We start from the raw sequence: 20,976 nt of genomic DNA, 5'->3' as shown, positions 1-20,976 counted from the left end.
CCTCCCACAGTCCAAAGATGTGCGGGTCAGGTGAATTGGCCATGCTAAATTGCCTGTAGTGTTAGGTAAGGGGTATATGTAGGGGTATGGGTGGGTTGCGCTTCGGCGGGTCAGTGTGGACTTGTTGGGCCGAAGGGCCTGTTTCCACACTGTAAGTAATCTAATCTAATACATCAATTTCACTAGTTTCCAAATCTCCTCTCCCCCCCACCTCACCCCCCGATCCAACCCTCCAACTCAGCAGTGCTCTCTTGACTTGTCAGTCTTCCTTCCAACCAATCCACTCCACCCTCCCCACCAACCTATCACAATCACCCCTGACCTGTATCTACCTATTGCCTTCCCAGGTACTTTCTCCTAACTCCCCCATTTATCTCTTGACACCCTTCACCGCCTACCCTGATGAAAGGCTAATGCCCAAAATGTTGACTCTCCTGCTCCTTGGATGCTGCCTGACCTGCTGCACTTTTCCAGCACCATACTTTTCAACTCTGATCTCCAGCATCTGCAGTCCTCACTTTCTCCTAGACATCCTCACACTCTTTTCTGCATTGACTTTATTCCACTGTCTTAGTTCCTCCATCTCATCTGAGTTCTGAAGAAGGATCACTCAATCTGAAATGTTAACTTTGCTTTCTCTCCAAAGGTGCTGCCAGAGCTGCTGAGTTTCTCCATCAATTTGTGGTTTTATTGTTTCACTTTTCTAAATACCTAGAACAACCATTAACATTTTTGCATTTCTAGCTAGCGTCCTCTCATACACTAATTTTGTTCTTTCTGATTAACTGTCATTCTTTAAATTCTGAGCAATCATCTGATCTACAACTCAACTTTTGGCTATCTCCTTAAGTTTGATGCTTTCCCTAATATGTTTGTGTTAACCACAGATAGTGAGTCCGCACTTCGATTCTCTCAATAGTCAGAATGTACCTATTTTGAAATGTTCCCTCAAACATAAGCCAGTGCATCTCTATTGATCTACCCCAACCTAGTATGCCAGTTTACTTCAGCTCGTTCAGCTTTCAGAAGAGCATTTGGTGTAGAAGTAGAAGCCATACAACCCATCAAAACTACTCAGTAAACACTCAATAAGGTTCCCAATAGTAGGCTGGTTAGCAAGGTTAGATCACATGGAATACAGGTAAACTAGCTCAATAACAAGTATACTATTTTGGATACTGTTGGGATGGGTAATTACCCCCCCCGGTAATTACCAGAGATAAGCCAAGGGGTACAGGTCTCCAGCACAGAGTCAGTCCCTGTTGCTCAGAAGGGGAGGGGGAGATGAACAGAGTCTCACTCATTGGGGACTCCATAGTTAGGGATCAGATAGGAGGTTCTGTGGGAACAAGAGAGACTCACGGTTGGTGCGTTACCTACCAGGTGCCAGGGTTCGTGGTCTCTCGGATAGTGCTTTCGGGATCCTCAAGGGGAAGGGCAAGCAGCCCCAAGTCATGGTCCACGTAGATGCTAACGACAGAGGTAGGAAAAGGGATGGGAATTTAAGGCAGAAATTCAGGAAGCTAGGATGGAAGCTTGGAGCTAAAACAAACAGTTGTTATCTCTGGTTTGTTGCCCGTGCCACATACTGGCAAGGCGAGGAATAGGGAGACAGAGGAGTTTAAACTAACTCAGTAGGGGAATGGGAACCTAAATTGTAGTTCCAGTGTCCAATTGAGAGTAATAAGATCAGAAATATGGTTTCAAGATTGCTGGCAAGCAGAAAGGTGGTTTGAAGTGTACCTATTTCAATGCCAGGGGCATCTAGAATAAGGTGGGTGAATTTGCAACATGATTTGGTACCTGGGATTTTGATGTCATGGCCATTTTGGAGACATGGACAGAGCAGGGACACGAATGGTTGCTGCAGATTCCTGGATTTCGATGTTTCAGTAAAAATAAAGATGGTAAAAGAGGAAGAGATGTGGAATTGTTAGTCAAGGACAGTATTACAGAAAGGACATTTGATAAGGACTCATCTATTGAGGTAGTACGGGCTGAGGTTAGAAATAGGAAAGGAGAAGTCACCCTGTTGGGAGTTTTCTCTAGGCCTCCAAATAGTTCCAGAGATGTACAGGAAAGGACAGTAATGATAATTCTGAATAGGAGTGAGAGTAACATGGTAGTTGTTATGGAGTCTTTAACTTTCCAGATATTGACTGGAAATACTACAGTTTGAATTCTTTAAATTGGTCAGTTTTTGTCCAATATGTGCAAGATGGTTTCCTGACACAGTACGTGGACAAGCCAACAAGGGGTAAGGCCATTTGGATTTGGTACTGGGTAATGAAACTGGCTAGGTGTTAGATTTGGAGGTCAGTGAACACTTTGGTAATAATGACGACATTTGGTTATGTTTACTTTAGCAATGGAAAGGGATACATATATGACACAGGGCAATAGTTATTGCTGGGGGAAAAGGCAGTTATGATGCAATTAGGCAAGATTTAAGATGCATTGAATGGGAAGGAAACTGCAGGGGATGGGCACAATTGAAATATGGAGCTTATTCAAGGAACAGCTACTGTGTGTCCTTGATAACTACGTAACTGTCAGGCAGGAAGGAAGTGGTCAATCGAGAGCGCCGTGGTTTACTAAAGAAATTGAATCTCTTTTCAAGAGGAAGAAGGCTGTGTGTGTTAGGATGATACGCGAAGGCTCAGCTAGGGCTCGAGAGTTACAAGTTAGCCAGGAATGGCCTACAGAGAGCAGTAAGGAGAGCCAGGATGGGGCATGAGAAGTCGTTGGCAGATAGGATCAAGGAAAACCCTAAAGTTTTCTATTATATCGGGAATAAAAGAATAACTAGAGAAAGGTGAGGGCCAATCAAGGATAGGAGTGGGAAGTTGTGCGTGAAGTCAGAGGAGATAGAGAAAGTGCTAAATGAATATTTTTTGTCAGTATTCACACTGAAAAAAGACAATGTTGTCGAGGAGAATACTGAGATACAGGCTACGAGATCAGACGGGATTGATGTGAGCAAGAAGAAGGTGGGGGTGGGAACCTGAGCTGCATACCGGAGGTGAGAGTTGATGCAGATGAGGCAATAGCAAGAGGTAGACCAGCTAGTGGGAAGGATTTTCCTGGGAAGGAACCAAGGGATCAGTTAAAGTGTGTTTGCTTTTACACAAGGAGTATCAGGAATAAAAGTGATGAACTTGGAGCATGGATCAGTACCTGGTGCTATGATGTTGTAGCCATAACAGAGACATGGGTTTCTCAGGTGCAGGAATGGTTGCTGGATGTTCCAGGGTTTAGAGCATTTAAAAAGAATAGGGAGAGGGGGAAAAGAGGAAGGGGTGTAGCACTACTAATCAGAGAGGGTATCACAGCTATAGAAGCTTCCATTGTCGAGGAAGATCTGCCTACCGAGTCAGTATGGGTGAAAATTAGGAACAAGGGAGCAGTCACCTCGTTAGGAGTTTACTACAGGCCCCCCAATAGCAGCAGGGAGATGGAAGAAAGCATAGGTCGGCAGATTTTGGAAAAGTGTGGACATAGTAGGATTGTTTTAATGGGCGACTTTAACTTTCCCAATATTGAATAGAACCTCCTTCGAGCAGACGATTTGAATGGGGCTGTTTTTGTAAGGTGTGTTCAGGAAGGTTTCCCAACTCAGTACGTTGACAGGCCGACAAGGGGAGAGGCCATTCTAGACTTGGTGCTCGGAAATGCGCCGGGGCAGGTATCAGATCTGGGGCAGGGAGAGCATTTTGGTGATAGTGACCACAACTGCCTCACATTCTACATAGCTATGGAGAAGGAGAGGATTAGGCAAAATGGGAGGATATTCAACTGGGGAAGAGGAAACTATGATGCGATTAGACATGAGTTAGGAAGCATGGATTGGGTGCAATTGTTCCATGGTAAAAGCACTATACAGATGGGGAAACTGTTTAAGGAACAGTTGTTGCAAGTAATGAATAAATATGTCCCTCTGAGACAGGCAAGAAATGGTAAGATAAAGGAACCTTGGATGACGAGAGCGGTGGAGCTTCTCATCAAAAGGAAAAAGGCAGCTTACATAAGGTGGAGGAAGCTAGGGTCAAGCTCAGCTCTAGAGGATTACAGGCAGGCGAGGAAGGAGCTCAAAAATGGTCTGAGAAAAGCCAGGAGGGGGCATGAGAAAGGCTTGGAAGAACGGATTAGGAAGAACGCAAAGGCATTTTACACTTACGTGAGGAATAAGAGAATGGTCAAAGAAAGAGTAGGACCGATCAGAGATAACATCGGAAATTTGTGTGTGGAGTCTGAGGATGTAGGGGAAGCCCAAGTGAGTTTTTTGCTTCTGTCTTTACGAAAGAAATGAACTTTGTAGTGAATGAAACCTTTCAAGAGCAGATGTGCATGCTGGAATGCATAGAGATAGAGGAAGCTAATGTGCTGAAAATTTTGTCAAACATTAAGATTGACAAGTCGCCAGGCCTGGACCAGATTTGTCCGCGGCTGCTTTGGGAAATGAGAAATGCAATTGCTTCGCCATTTGCGAAGATCTTTGCATCCTTGCTCTCCACTGGAGTCGTACCGGAGGACTGGAGAAAGGCAAATGTAATTCCTCTCTTCAAGAAAGGAAATAGGGAAATCCTCAGCATTTACAGACCTGTAAGTCTCACGTTTGTCAACTGCAAGGTGTTAGAAAGGATTCTGAGGGATAGGATTTATGACCATCTGGAAGAGCATGGCTTGATTAAATGCAGTCAACACGCTTTGTGAGGGGCAGATCAGGCCTCACAAACCTTATCAAGTTCTTTGAAGATGAGACTAGAAAAGTTGATGAGGGTCGAGTTGTGGATGTGGTGTATATGGGCTTCAGCAAGGCATTTGATAAGGTTCCCCATGGTAGGCTCATTCAGAAGGTCAGGAGGAATGGGATACAGGGGAATTTAGCTGTCTGGATACAGAATTGGCTGGCCAACAGAAGACAGCGAGTGGTAGAAGATGGAAAATATTCTGCCTGGAAGTCAGTGGTGAGTGGTGTTCCACAGGGCTCAGTCCTTGGGCCTCTACTGTTTGTAATTTTTATTAATGACTTGGATGAGGGGATTGAAGGATGGGTCAGCAGGTTTGTAGATGACACAAAGGTTGGAGGTGTCGTTGACAGTATAGAGGGCTGTTGTGGGCTGCAGTGGGCCATTGACAAGATGCAGAAAGGGGCTGAGAGGTGGCAGATGGAGTTCAACCTGGATAAATGCGAGGTGGTGCATTTTGGAAGGTCAAATTTGAAAGATTAAGGATAGGATTCTTTGCAGTGTGGAGGAACAGAGGGACCTTGGTGTGCAGGTACATAGATCCCTTAAAATGGCCACCCAAGTGGTTAGGGTTGTTTAAAAAGCATATGGTGTTTTGGCTTTCATTAACAGGGGGATTGAGTTTAAGAGTCGTGAGGTCTTGTTGCAGCTCTATAAAACTTTGGGTAGACCGCACTTGGATTACTGCGTCCGGTTCTGGTCGCCCTATTATGGGAAAGATGTGGATGCTTTGGAGAGGGTTCAGAGGAGATTTACCAGGATGCTGCTGGACTGGAGGGCTTATCTTATGAAGAGAGGTTGACTGAGCTTGCACTTTTTTCATTGGAGAAGAGGAGGAGGAAAGGGGACCTAATTGAGGTATACAAAATAATGAGAGGCATAGATAGAGTCGATAGCCAGAGACTATTTCCCAAGGCAGAAATGACTGACACAAGGGGTCAGTTTTAAGCTGGTTGGAGGAAAGTATAGAAGGGATGTCAGAGGCAGGTTCTTTACACAGAGTTGAGAGAGCATGGAATGCGTTGCCAACAACAGTTGTGGAAGCAAGGTCATTGGGGACATTTAAGAGACTATTGGACATGCATATGGTCACAGAAATTTGAGGGTGCATACATGAGGATCAGTGGTCGGCACAACATCATGGGCTGAAGGGGTTCTGTGCTGTACTGTTCTATGTTAGTAATTCTGGAAAGTATGAAAATAGATAAGTCCCCTGGGCTGGATGGGATTTATCCTAAGATTCTCTGGGAAGCCAGGGAGGAGATTTCCGATCCTTTGGCTTTGACCTTTATGTCGTAATTGTCCACAGGAATAGTGCCAGAAGACTGGAGGATAGCAAATTTTGTCCCTTTGTTCAAGAAGGGGAGTAGAGACAACCCTGGTAATTATAGACTAGTGAGCCTTACTTTGATTGTGGATAAAGTGGTGGAAAAGGTTATCAGATTTAGGATTTATCATCATCTAGAAAGGAAGAGGTTCATTAGGGATCGTCAACATGGTTTTGTGAGGGTAGCTCATGTGTCACTAATTGAGTTCTTTGAGACGGTGACCAAACAGGTGGATGAAGGTAAAGTGGTTGGTGTGGTGCACATGGATTTCAGTAAGGCATTTGATAAGAATTTCCATGGTAGGCTATTGCATAAAATACAGAGGCAGGAGATGGAGGGTGATTTAGCAGTTTGGAACAGAAATTGGCTAGCTGCAAGACAACAGGGTGGTGGTTGATGGGAAACGTTCATCCTGGAGTTCAGTTACTAGTGGTGTACCTCAAGGATCTGTCGTGGCATTGTGGACAGAGATGAAGGATGTTGAAAGTTACAGAGAGACATTGAGAAGCTGCAGAGCTGGGCTGAGAGGCTGGAAATGGAGTTGAATGCGGACAAGTATAAGGTGATTCACTTTGGATGGAGCAACAGGAATGCAAAGTAATGGACTAATGGTAAGACTCTAGGTTGTGCAGATGAGCAGAGATATCTTGATATCCACGTACATAGATCCTTGGAAGTTGCCACCCAGCTTGATAGGGTTTTTAAAGTGGCATACGGTGTGTTAGCTTTTATTGATGGAGGAATTGAGTTTTGGAGCCACAAGGTCATGTTGCAGCTGTACAAAACTGTGATGTGGCCACTGTAGGAGAATTGTGTATAGTTCATTATTAAAGGAAGCTTTAGAAAGGGTTCCGATGAGATTTACTAGGATGTTGCCTGGTACGGCGGAAAGGCTGTGGGTCCTGAGACTGTTTTTGTTACAGAGAGAAAGGTTGAGAGGTGACTTAATTGAGACAAGATAATCAGAGGGCTAGATAACGTGGACAGTGAGAGCCATTTTCCTCAGATGGTGATAGTTAGCATGAGGGGACATAGCTTTAAACTGAAGGGTGATATCGGACAGATTAGATTACTTACAGTGTGGAAACAGGCCCTTCGGCCCAACAAGATCACACCAATTCGTCGAAGAGCAACCCAGACCCATTCCCCTACATTTATTCCTTCACCTAACACGATAGGCAATTTAGCATGGCCAATTCACCTAACCTGCACATTTTTGGACTGTGTGAGGAAACCGGAGCATCCAGAGGAAACTCAAGCAGACAAGGGGAGAATGTGCAAACTCCACTCAGTCAGTTGCCTGAGATGGGAATTGAACCCGGCCCAATGTCAGAGTTAGTTTCTTTATTCAGATTCTTTATGGATATGGAACACACTGCCTGCAACAGTAGTAGGCTCGCCAACTTTAAAGGCCTTTAAATGGTCACTGGATAAACACACGGATGAAAATGGAATAGAGTAGGATAGATGGGCTTCAGATTGGTTCTACAGGTCAGCACAACATTGAGGGCTGAAGGGCCTGTACTACGCTGTAACGTTCTATGTTTTGGGGGAAAGTTTTAAAAAGGACCTAAGGGGCCTTTCAAACAAAGAATGTATGGAATGAACCTCCAGAGGAAGTGGTGGAGGCTGGTACAATTATAACATAAAGGCATTTGGATGGGTACATGAATAGGCAGGGTTTAGAGGGATGCGGGCTAAGTGCTGGCATATGAAACAAGATTAATAGTCAGCATGGAGTTGGACCGAAGGGTCTGTTTCTGTGCATTTCCCAGGGCTAATCCAACTGGCCTGCAATCCCTGAACACTGAGCAATTTAGCATGGCCAATCCACCTAACCTGCACACCTTTGGACTGTGGCAGAAAACTGGAGCACCCAGAGGAAACTCGGGCAGTCATGGGGCTAATGTGCAAACTCCACAAAGACGTCGCCAAGAGTGGATTCGAACCCAGGTCCCTGGAATTGAGAGGCAGCAGTGCTAACTGCTGAGTCACTGTACTATATCCAATAGCAACTCCAATTTAATCTGCTCCCTGGGGTCTTTCAAAATATGCTTCTCAAAGAAACTAAAGCAAGTCCAACAAAAGAGAATGTAACTAGTGCTGAATCCCCACGCCATCAAAGCAGTTGGCTGCAGCAATGACCATAAAATGAATTAAATAATAAATATAAATCCTGTGTCTACAACAGGAGGTCAGAGACTGGGCACTTTGTGGTGAATAATATATCTTGACTCCTCAATACCTGTCCATCATCTACAAAGCTAAGCTCTCTCTGCGCATTACTTAATAGGTGCAGTGCATCTTGTAGATGGTCACATTGTTACCACAACACATAAGCAGTGAATGCTTAAAATGGTGATTTTGGTGTCAGTCATGAGTAATGGGTCTGTTCTGTTTCTCATTCAACTGGATGAAATATCTGCCTTTCCATAATGTTTTATTAACAAAAGGCCAACAACAGGTCAGAAACAGAAACTGCACACCAACATCACACCACACCTACTTGTTTTCCAAATAATAGGTCAAAACACAAAAATTTTTGTTGCATGCATTAAACCAACAATGAAGAAAGCTTATAAATATAAAAGAAAAACAAGATGTTGCAAAGATGTGGTTTAATTCAAAAATATCCCCCTTCTGTCAAAGTTCTGACTTTCCATATTTCAAGGGTAACCCATTAGGTAATGGGCCACAAGAATCGGCATATCCTCCTCCCAACATGATGAATACATTACTTCCTTGCACAACATCAATCAAAGGTTCCCAGCACCAAAATAAACTGGCTAACTCACAGCAGTGGTCTCGTGTTCAATTTGAAATCATCAATCCCGAATTCTGTCAGCATTACAACTTCTTGATTGAGGCTGTGGCCCATCATACAGGGCAACATCAGGAAAAGCCAAGATCAGAAGACTAAGGTGTTCTGGTGGTGCAATGACAGTGCCCCTGCCTTGGAGCCCAGAGGCCTGGGATCAAGACCTACCTGATTCTGGAACTACACTTGCAGTTTCGAAGGATGAGATGGGTGGGGATCTGATTGAATCTTACAGAATACTGAATGGCCTGGACAGAGTGGATGTTGGGAAGATGCGTCCATTGGCAGGAAAGATGAGGACCCGAGGGCACAGCCTTCAAGTAAAGAGAAGACCGTTTAGAACAGAGCTAAGAAGAAACTGCTTCAAGAGAATTTGACGAATCTGTAGAATTAATTGCTCGGCTGTGGAGGATAGGTCATGGATTATATTTAAAACAGAGATAGCTAAGTTCTTCATTGGCAAGGAGATCAAAGGTTACAGGGAGAAAGCGGGAAAATGCGGTTGAGAAACAGAGTCAGAGATGTACAGCATGGAAATAGATCCTTCGGTCCAACCCATCCATGCTGACCAGATATCCCAACCCAATCTAGTCCCACCTGCCAGCACCCAGCCCATATCCCGCCAAACCCTTCCTATTCATATATCCATCCAAATGCCTGTTAAATGCTGTAATTGTACCAGCCTCCACCACATCCTCTGGCAGCTCATTCCATACACGTAATACCCTCAGCGTGATAATGTGGCCCTTTAGGTCTCTTTTATATTTTTCCCCTCTCACCATAAACCTATGCCCTCTAGTTCTGGACTCCCTGACCTCAGGAAAAAGACTTTGTCTATTTATCCTATCCATGCCCCTCAAATTTGTAAACCTCTAAGGTCACCCCTCAGCCACTCCAGGGAAAACAGCTCCAGCCCTGTTCAACCTCTCCCTATAGCTCAAATCCTCCAACCCTGGCAACATCCTTGTAAATCTTTTCTGAACCCTTTCAAGTTTCACAACGTCTTTCCAATAGGAAGGAGACCAGAATTGCACTCAATATTCCAACAGTGGCCTAACCGATGTCCTGTACAGCCACAACATGACCTCCCAACTCCTATACTCAATACTATGACCAATAAAAGAAAGCATACTAAACGCCTTCTTCACTATCCTATCTACCTGCGACTCCACTTTCAACAAGCTATGAACCTGCACTCCAAGGTCTCTTTGTTCAGCAATACTACCTAAGACCTTACCTCATTAAGTGTATGAGTCCTGCTAAGGTTTGCTTTCCCAAAATGGAGTTTAATTCGCATTTATCTGAATTAAACTCCATCTGCCACTTCTCAGCCCATCTGGTCAAGATCCTGTTGTAATCTGAGGTAACCCTCTTCGCTGTCCACTACACCTCCAATTTTGGTGCCATCTGCAAACTTACTAACTGTACCTCTTATGCTCGCATCCAAATCATTTATGTAAATGACAAAAAGTAAAGGATCCAGCACTGATCCTTGTGGCACTCCACTGGTCACAGGCCTCTAGTCTGAAAAACAACCCTCCACCACCACCTTCTGTCTTCTATCTTTGAGCCATCTTTGTACCCAAATGGCTAGTTCTCCCTGTATTCCAGGAGATCTAACCTTGCTAATCAAATCTCCCATGGGGAACCTTGTCGAACGCCTTACTGAAGTCCATATAGATCACATCTACTGCTCTGCCCTCATCAATCCTCTTTGTTACTTCTTCAAAAAACTCAATCAAATTTGAGAGACATGATTTCCCACGTACAAAGCCATGTTGACTATCCCTAATCAGTCCTTGCCTTTCAAAATACATGTACATTCTGTCCCTCAGGATTCTCTCCAACAATTTGCCCACCACTGAGGTCAGGCTCACCAGTCTATAGCTCCCTGGCTTGTCCTTACCACCCTTCTTAAACAGTGGCACCATGTTTGCCAACCTCCAGTCTTCCGACACCTCACCTGTGACTATCGATGATACAAATCTCATCAAGAGGCCCAATCACTTTCTCTAGTTTCCCAGAGTTCTCGGGTACACCTGATCAGGTCCTGGGGATTTATCCACCTTTAACCATTTCAAAACATCCAGCACTTCCTCCTCTGTAATCTGGACATTTCATCAGCAATGTTTGAATAATGGGCCAAATGACATAATCCCTGCTCCTACATCTAATGCTCCAGATGTATCAGATGAACCTGCTCAAATATGGAAATTCAACTACAGCTTAATAATCAAACTCCTTTAGTGTTTCTTGCCAATTCTCATCCATATGTAAGGATACTAGCCAGAGTGGAGATGAGGAAGGACACCACTTCGACTGGGCCAACATATCCATCCTAGGACAAGCCAAACAGAGACATGGACAAGAATTCTTACAAGCATGGCATTCCAACCAGAACTCTACCAACAAACGCATTGACTTGGATCCCATTTACCACCCCCTGAGAAAAAGAATAGGAAATTACATCATCAACACAAGGAAACCTAAACTCACAAATAGAAAGCGGGCTACACCACCAGTGCTTCATCCAGAGGCTCACTGAAGATGTTGCCTAGTGAGGTGATGAAATGTCTGAAAACAAACCTTCCAGCTCAATGGGCAAACCTATATCCAGGTGATAAGAAAGACGTAGATTAACTGGGTGCGTGATGGAGAAAAAAAAACACACGAAAGGAACAGTGATGGGCTCCATCACTGCAACTGACCTGTGAATGGATTGTTGATTCACGGGAGGAAATAAAAGCTGACTCTACTTTCAAATCATTTAAGTAATTGGGAATTTAGAACGTATTGAGCAGTACATAGGATGATTATCTATGGGATGACATAGAAGAAGCAGATGATGTGCTGCTGCTAACCACAGTGAAGAAGAGGATCCATGTAATGATATCATTCATCCTGATGAATATGAAGCCTTATTCAATGTTGAAGACGTTGAGATTAGATTAGATTAGATTACTTACAGTGTGGAAACAGGCCCTTTGGCCTAACAAGTCCATACCAACCCTCCGAAGAGCAACCCACCCAGACCCATTCTGCTACATATACCCCTTCACCTAACACTACAGGCAATTTAGCATGGCCAATTCACCTAACCTGCATACTTTTGGACTGTGGGAGGAAACCCACGCAGACACAGGGAGAATGTGCAAACTCCACACAGTTGCCTGAGGCGGGAATTAAACTAGGTCTCTGGCGCTGTGAGACAGCAGTGCTAACCACTGTGCCACCATGCCGCCCAGTGTGACGTTGCATGATTTCAATGAACTTTGTATCTGAAATGGTTAATTTAATATGTACCATGTAATTGTGATTTAAAGCAGTTTTATATTTCGACTTTACTTTTTATATGTGTAGATAAACGCTTAGAACACAGTACAGGCCCTTGATGTTGTGCCAACCTTTTATCTTACTCTAAGATCAAACTAACCTACATCCCCTTCATTGTACTATCATCCATGTGCCTATCCAAGAGTCGCTTAAATGTCCCTAATGTATTTGACTCTACTACTACTGCAAGCTGTGTATTCCACAAACCTACCACTCTGTGTAAAGAACCACCCTCTGACATCTTCTCTACAACTGCCAATTACCTTAAAATTATGCTCACTCATGACAAACATTTCCACCATGGGAGGTAGTCTCTGGCTATTCACTCTCTATGCTTCTCAACATCTTCTTCACTTTCATAAAGTCACCTCTCGTCCTTCTTCACTCAAATGAGAAAAGCCCAAGCTCCTCTGCACCCTCTCTTAAGCTTCCTGTAATGAGACAACCAGAGTTGATCACGATTACAATTTTTGAGAAGAGTTGTAGCTCAGGCTAACTTTCAGGTTGTAAGTTTGCTCGCAAAGCTGGCAGGTTTGTTTTCAGACATTTCGCCAATGCTAGGTAACATCATCAGTGAGCCTCCAGTGAGGCACTGGTGATCTGTCCCACTTTCTATTATGTCTTTAAGATGGGGGATATCATTTCCGGTTCTTTTTCTCTGAGGTTAGTAAATTGGGTCCAAATCAACATGTTTATTGATGGAGTTCCAGTTTGAAACCAAAACTCCAATCAACAAATATGTTGATTTGGACCCATTACCAACCTCTTAGAAAGAGAACCAGAAATGATACCCCCTATCTTAACCGGCCAAGTAACATAAATAAAAAGCAGGACAGAACACCAGCACTTCACAAGAGACTCACTGATTATGTTACTTAGTATGATGATGAAACGTCTGAAAACAAACCTTCCAGAGAAGCGAGCAAAATACATGCTGAACTGAATGCAATGTTCCAAATGTGGGCTCACCAGGGCTCTAAAGAGCTGCAACATAATCTCACGACTCAAATTCAATCCCTCTGCTAATGAAAGCCAACACACCATATGTCTTCTTAACAACCCTATCAACTTGGGTGGCAACTTTGAGGACATGGACATAGACCCCAAGATCCCTCTCTTCCCTCACACTGCCAATAATCCTGCCTTTAACCCTGTCTTCTGCATTCAAATTTGACTTCCAGGTTGAACTCCATTCGCCATTTCTCAGCTAGGCTCTGAATTCTGTCAATGCCCCGTTGCAACCTACAACAGCCCTCTACAATATCCACCACTCCACCAACCTTTGTATCATCAGCAAATTTACTAACGTATGCTTTCACTTCCTTATCCAAGTCATTTACAAAAATCACAGAGCAGAGGTGTCAGAACCAATCCCTGCTGTAACCACTGGTCACTGAGCTCCAGGCTGAATACTTTCCATCTACCACCACCCTCTGTCTTCTATGGGTCAACCAATTCTGTATCCAGACAGGCAGGTTTTCCTGTATCCCATGCGCCGCCCTCACTTTCTGAATGAGCCTACCATGGAGAACCTTATCAAACGCCTTACTAAAATCCATGAGCACCACATCCTCTGCTTTAGCTTCATCAACGTATTTTGTCATATCCTCAAATAATTCAATGTGAGGCATGACCTGCGCCATGCTGACGATCTCTAATCAAACTATGATTTTCCAAGTAATCATAAACCCTGTCTCTCAGAATCCTCTCCAATACTTTGCCCACCACTGATTGGTATGTAATTCCCAGTATTATCCCTATTGCCTTTCTTTGCCATCTTCCAATCATCAGGCACTACTTAAGTGGACAGTGAGGAAGCAAAGATCATCGCTAGGGGCGCAGCAATCTCTTCCCTCGCTTCCCATATAACCCAGGGAATATCCTGTCTACCTCTGAGGATTTATCTATCCTTATGTTTCTTAAACATTTCAGCACATCCTAACATTAACCGGTTCAAGCATATCAGTCTATTTTGCACTATCCTGGGAAATGTCAACACTCTTGCTTCAGTTTTCACTACTGAGAAAGTATTTAAGGACCTCCCCTACTTCCTCCGACTCTAGGCACAAGTTCCCTCCACTATCCCTGATTGTCCCTACCCTCACTCTGGCCATCCTCTTATTCCTCACATAAATATAAAATGCCTTAGGTTTTTCCTTAATTTCACCTGCTAAAACTTTTTCATGCCCCTTTCCAGCTCTCCTCAGTCCATTCCTCAGTTCCTTCCTGACTACCTTGTAATGCTCCAGAGCCCTGTCTGATCCTTCCTCAGCCTACGTAAGCTTTCTTCTTTCTCTTGACTAGATGTTCCATATCCCTTGTTACCCAAGGTTCTTTCACCCTATCATCCCTTCCCTGCCTCAGTGGGACAAACCTGTCCAGCACTATCACCAAGTGCTTTCTAAACAACCTCCACATTTCTGTCGTGCATTTCACTGAGAATATCTGCTCCCAATTTAGGCACCCCAGTTCCTGCCTAATAGCATTGTAACTCCGAGTAAAAAGTGAGGTCTGCAGATGCTGGAGATCAGAGCTGAAAACGTGTTGCTGGTTAAAGCACAGCAGTTCAGGCAGCATCCAAGGAACAGGAAATTCGACGTTTCGGGCCAGAGCCCTTCATCAGGAATGATGAAGGGTTCTGGCCCGAAACGTCGAATTTCCTGTTCCTTGGATGCTGCCTGAACTGCTGTGCTTTAACCAGCAACACATTTTCAGCATTGTAACTCCCCCAATTAAATTCTTTCCCATGCCTTTTGCTTCTCCCCTTCTCCATGAGTATAGTAAAGGTCAGGGAGTTATGATCACCATCACCAAAATGCTCTCCCACCGAGAGATCTGACACCAGGCCTGGTTTGTTGCCAGCCACCAAATCAATAAGGCCGACTAGAGGGGAGGCCAATCTACATGTTGCATCCTGGAAGGATTCCTGAATCATCTGACAAAATCTGCTCTGTCCAAACTATCTGAATTAAGGAGCTTCCAATCAGTATTAGGGAAGTTAAAGCCACCCATGACAAAAACCCTGTTACTTGTGCACCTTTCAAAAATCTGTCTCCTAATCTGTCCTCCCTGTCTATTGCTGTTGAGGACGGGGCCTGTAGAAAACTCCCAAAAAAGTGACTGCTCCTTTCCTGTTTATGACTTCCACCCATACTGACTCTGTAGACAAATCCACCTCAATGATCTCTCTTCCTGCAGCTGTTTTACTATGCCTGATTAGCAATGTCACTCCTCCACCTCTTTTCCCTCCTCTCACTTATTCCTTTTGAAACATCTAAACCCTGGAACATCCAACAACCATTCCTGCCCATGTGATATCCAAGCCTGCATGATGGCCACAACATCATAGTTCCAAATATTGATCCATGCTCTGAGTTCATCACCCTTATTACTGATACTTGTTGAATTAAAATAGACCCACTTCAAGCCATCACCCTGACTGCACCTTTGTCCTATCAAGTGCCTATCCCTCCTCTCAGTCTCTGTATGCTGTACATGAGTGTTCATTACATACTCCGTCTGCTGATCTGAAGCTCAAGTTCCCATCTCCTCCCACCCCCTCCACCCCCACCACTGAATCTAGTTTAAACTAATCTAGTTTACTAATTCATTTTTGTTTCTATTGTCTTTATCCTATAATTACTGTAATTTTTTTTTCTTTATTTGTTCAGAGATCAGTTGGGCCTCTGCTAATTATATGGTATTTTGGACTGTCGCATGATTTTCAGCCCCTCAAAAGGAGCATCCAGAGTCAATCCCATAAATTTAACTTTTAAAAAGTAGTGTAAAAAATTCATCTTGTACACAAGTATATACGGTGGGTTAGCCAGGTTGTTCAACTACAACTCCAACGTTAACATCTTCCAGGTACAATCAATCCACAAGCAGCAGGACAAAATGCCATTCCTAATTTGCCTTCATACACAGGAAAAGTAAAAATTGTCAGAATACCACAATGCACTTTCTTAGGAATAACCTGATCATCCATGCTCAACTTGGGTAACAATGCTGGGGCCCCAGGTTTGATTCCACACTTGGTCGGTTAGGTGGATGGCTATGCTAAATCGCCCATAGCTCCCAGGGAGGTGCAAGCTAGGGGGAATAGCCATGGGAAGTGCATAGGGTAGGGGAGTGGGTTTAGGTGGGATTTTTTTTCAGGGGCTCTATTAACCAGATGGGCCGAATGGTCTGCTTCCACTGTAGGAAAACAATGACCAATGACCAGAGAGCTTTTTTTAAAAAAATGTTTGCTCATGGAATGTGGGTATCACTAGCTATGTCAGCATTTATTGTCCATCCTTAATTGTTCAGAAGACATAAGAGTCAACCACATTGAGAACCTGGAGTCACCTGTAGGCCTGACCAGACAAGGATGGCAGATATTCTTCGTTGAAGAATGCGAGAACAGACTTTTTTTTCCCCCATCACTACTGACAATGATTGTATGGTTATCTTTCTGCTAACTTTTGATTCCAATTTTTTAAAAATTGGAATGTTCCCACATTCTCGTTTCCCAATTCTGACATTACCACCACATGACTGCGGCCCATAAATGTGCATTAATATTACAACAGACTTAGAAAAGGTAAAGAAAAATGTCTCCCTATCACTTGATCATACCAGGTGTAAATGACAGATTAAGTGTTTTAGAAACACAAAGTAGAAGCAAAATGGATTGCTCAGTCCACCAAGTTTGCTTAGCTATTCAAAAAGATTTTGACTGATCCTCTCAATGTCATACTCCCATACTTTCCCCATATCCCTTGACACCTTGAGTGTCGAGAAATCTGTTCCTTTCATAAATACAAATAAATAAATATATTTCTTTTTCATAAGAATATTAAATGACCTGGCCACCCGAACCTTGTACTAGATAATTCCACAGATTTACCTTTCAATGAAGAAATGTCTCATCTCAGTACTAAACGGCCTACCCTATGTTCCGAGGGTACAACGAAAAAGGAATTCAACATGCCTCCATCCATTCTGCCGAGCTTTGTCAGAATTTTACAATTTTCAATGAGAACACCACACATTCTTCTAAACACCAGTGAATACAGGACACGTCGACCTAATGCTTCCTCATACAACCTGCAGTATTGAATAAAATAAGCTCCCTTTTGGGCAAGAAATCCTCTCTTAGGTAAGGAATCCAAAACAACATACAATATTCCAGTTGTGGCCTCACAAAAGCCCTGTGCAGCTACAGTAAACCATCACTGCCCCGGGACTCAAATCCTCTCGTACGAATAGCCATCATACGATTTGTCCTCCCTAACCGAGGAGGCAAGGTAACTGCTACTCGACCCTCCGACAGTGCGGCGCTCCCTCAGCGCCGACCCTCCGACAGTGCGGCGCGCCCTCAGCGCCGACCCTCCGACAGTGCGGCGCGCCCTCAGCGCCGACCCTCCGACAGTGCGGCGCGCCCTCAGCGCCGACCCTCCGACAGTGCGGCGCGCCCTCAGCGCCGACCCTCCGACAGTGCGGCGCGCCCTCAGCGCCGACCCTCCGACAGTGCGGCGCGCCCTCAGCGCCGACCCTCCGACAGTGCGGCGCGCCCTCAGCGCCGACCCTCCGACAGTGCGGCGCGCCCTCAGCGCCGACCCTCCGACAGTGCGGCGCGCCCTCAGCGCCGACCCTCCGACAGTGCGGCGCGCCCTCAGCGCCGACCCTCCGACAGTGCGGCGATGTTTTGTGAGTTGAGATGTGTCAAGTGTTTTGGTCGGTTTCTGACCATCAGCCCGGGCCGCAGGTTGAAGCTGCAGGGTCAGAGTATTTGCTGAATATGTCCCGCTTGTCTGTCTCACTATCTCAGGTTTAAAGTCTCAGCGAGCAACCCTCCGGGCGGCGGCATCCCAAGCTTCTCCTGTACTCACCTAAAACCAGGAGCCCAGCACCGCCGTCAATGCCTCTCCCTCAGTACAATCCACCACCTGCGGAAATCCCGCCTTTCTCCTCAATTCCTATTGACTGTACCTCTATGATTGACATGAGCTGTGCGGCGGGGCTCCGTCTCTGACTGGGTCATCCTTCCGGTCAATCACCACCATCAGGCGCAAGCGCATGAGGTCAGAGTTCACAGAACGCAGCCTGGTTTGGTTTGGCCAGTGACGTCACCAGGGGCCGGCCTGAAATCCTTCCCGATTTTAAAAATATCCTTTCTGTCAGAAATGTATCTTTCCTTTACCTTCTATGTCTCATGGTCTCATTTCAGAGTGGCCAGCGTCATTACACAAAACGAACGTAACCGAAGACCAGCGCTGCCCCCTGACCCAGTGACGTCATGCAGTTTTTTATAGCAGTTTAGTTAGAAAAAGTGTACGATCTCTCAGGACAGATTTTAGAATTGTCTTATCACTGCCCGCTATTGTAAAGGAAGTGAGTCGAAAATAATCCCTTTTTGAAAAAAAAATGAAATGTTGACGGGGTGGAGGGCGAGGAGTGCGCATGCGCTGGCGGCTGCGGTTTGGCGGCGGCGGCGGCGACGCTCCAGACTTTTCTCTTTTTGCCTGGGGCCAGGTGGAGCCTGTACCTGGAGGCCAGACCAAGGGCCAAGTCGGTTCGGGCTCTGTTAAAAGGTGTGTAACCGCCAAGTGCTCGTTTTTCCTGCGGGTAGGCTCCTGAGGCCTGGAAACTAACCTCCGTTTTGCCTGGGTCCGCCTCCTCCTGGGTCCAGGCCCAGGCCGGGAGGTGAGGATGGTGTTTACAGCACTTCGAACACGAGCAGTTAAAATCCAAGCGGTGTATCTGCACCGCTTAAAATACCGTGCACCGAGAGCTGGTCAAGCGAGTTAATACTACAAATAATTAACCAGCGTGATCTGGATTGGAGGCTTCTGCTTCGGACGCAGAGCTCGAATAGAAAATAAGAGCAAGTAAAGGCCGTTCAGTTCTTCCAGTCTGATCCGCCATTCGATATGATCGTGGCCGATCATCAATTCAGTATCCCATTCTCGCTTTCTCCCCATAACCTTCAACCTGTTTAGCCCTAATCACTGAAGAGATTCTGCTTTTCCTTAATTACTTTCCGTGACAGAGAATTCCATAGGCTTACCACTCTGAAGAAAGTTTTCCTTAGTCCTATATAGCTGACCCCTAGTCCTGGACTTCATAGTCGTCAAGAACGTCCTGCATTTGCCCTGTCTGGTCCTGTTAGAATTTTATAGATTTGAGATTTCTCCACATTCTCTTAAACTCCGGTGAATATGTTCCTAACTGCCTCCCTTGATACATCTGATCTGCCATTCTAGTTGTAATGTTCTTTGTTGTAATCTCTCCAAAGCCAGAACAGCCTCCTTTAGATAACAAAACCAAAACTGCACACCATTCTCCAAGTGTGGTTTCGAAATGCAACAAGACATCCCTGCTGCTGTAGTCAAATTGTCTTGCTATGAAGATCAACTTGCTATTTGCCACCTTCATTGCCTACTGTATCTGCATACATAGTTTCAAGAACTGGTGTGCATTGACATTTAGGTCTCATTGCACTTCTCCCCTCCCCCAGTCTATCACCCCCATTCCTATTTTTATTGCTGAAGTGGATAACCTCACATTCATCCATATTATAATTTATCTGCCATACATTGTCTCACTCTCTTAACTTGTCCAAACTATACTGAAGTATCCCTGCATCCTCCTCGCAATTCATTCTCCCACCCAGTTTTGGGCAATTTATAAACTTCATTATCTAAATTATTAATATATTGTGAACAGCTGGGATCCAAGTACTGATGTACCCCATTGGTCAATAGATTCCTGTCATAAAATGACCCACTTGTTCCTATGTTGCTTCCTGTCTGCCATTCAGTTCAAAATCAATGTCAGTACACCACTCCCAATCCCATGTTCTTTAGTTTTACATGCTATTCTCTTTTATGGGACCTTCTCGAACACTGAAAATCCAAAATAAGCCTCATCCACTGGCTGTCCCTCATCAACTCATCGTAACATGCTTAGAAAAATTTCAATGAATTTGCCAAGCATGATTTCTCTTTTGTAAATCTTTGCTGACTTTGACCAATCCTGTCACTAGTTTTCCAAGTGCTCTATTAAATGTTTATGGTAATAAAGTCTCAAGCATTTTCCCTGCAAACAATGTAAGGCCAACTGGTCTATAATTCCTTCTTTTCCCTGAAAGACTTCGATCAAAAATATTAATGATTCTCCTCAGTTGTTGTCTGTGTCTCCCTGACTGCTTGCCAGCTATCTTGTAAGCAGACTGGCAGAAGTGTCATGTTGACTTCACAACATTTACTAGACATCTGAAAAGAATTCATGTGGTGGTCATACTCTCTCGAAGTTGAAATCTTTTTGAGCTGATTCTGCAATTGTGAAACTACAGTGTGTTGAGAGTGCTGCTATCTTTTTGAAGCCTTCCCTGGTACAGCTGTATTATGAAAGTAGAGTATTTAAGGGTACAGATATTACAACAGCAGATAGGAAGGGAATTGGGTGAGTTGATCTTTCCTGATGACAACTGCTCTTGAAAAATAATTTGGAGGTACCAGTGTTGGACTGGGGTGTACAAAATTAAAAAGCACACAGTGCCAGGTTATAGTCCAACAGGTTTATTTGGAAGCACTAGCTTTTGGAACGCTGCTCCTTCATCAAGCTGATGAAGGAGCAGCATTCCAAAAGCCAGTGCTTCCAAATAAACCTGTTGGACTACAACCTGGCATATGTGCTTTTTAACTTAGCTCTTGAAAACGTTTGACAGGAGTAAACAATGTCATGAAAATTGCCCCTTTTG

At 44.5% G+C, this 20,976-nt stretch overlaps 2 protein-coding genes across 7 annotated transcripts in view; one reads left to right on the top strand and one right to left on the bottom strand.

The window, feature by feature from the left end:
- strada (STE20 related adaptor alpha) overlaps positions 1–18,399 on the bottom strand; it is a 126,819-nt gene extending 108,420 nt beyond the window's left edge. For 2 of the 6 annotated variants that reach the window (XM_060848567.1, XM_060848571.1), the window contains exon 1: positions 18,104–18,186. The gene's annotated coding sequence lies outside the window, so the exon portion shown is untranslated. The other 4 variants (XM_060848568.1, XM_060848570.1, XM_060848573.1 and 1 more) reach the window with 4 other exon arrangements.
- A 278-nt stretch (positions 18,400–18,677) lies between these two features.
- ddx42 (DEAD (Asp-Glu-Ala-Asp) box helicase 42) overlaps positions 18,678–20,976 on the top strand; it is an 80,981-nt gene continuing 78,682 nt past the window's right edge. The window contains exon 1 of the mRNA XM_060848691.1: positions 18,678–18,805. The gene's annotated coding sequence lies outside the window, so the exon portion shown is untranslated. The remainder of the gene's footprint in view (positions 18,806–20,976) is intronic.

Source organism: Hemiscyllium ocellatum, chromosome 32 (genome assembly GCF_020745735.1).
Source record: "Hemiscyllium ocellatum isolate sHemOce1 chromosome 32, sHemOce1.pat.X.cur, whole genome shotgun sequence".
Lineage (NCBI taxonomy): Eukaryota > Metazoa > Chordata > Chondrichthyes > Orectolobiformes > Hemiscylliidae > Hemiscyllium > Hemiscyllium ocellatum.
The sequence above is the reverse complement of the archived record's forward strand: the minus strand, read 5'-3'. Positions and strand labels throughout refer to the sequence as shown.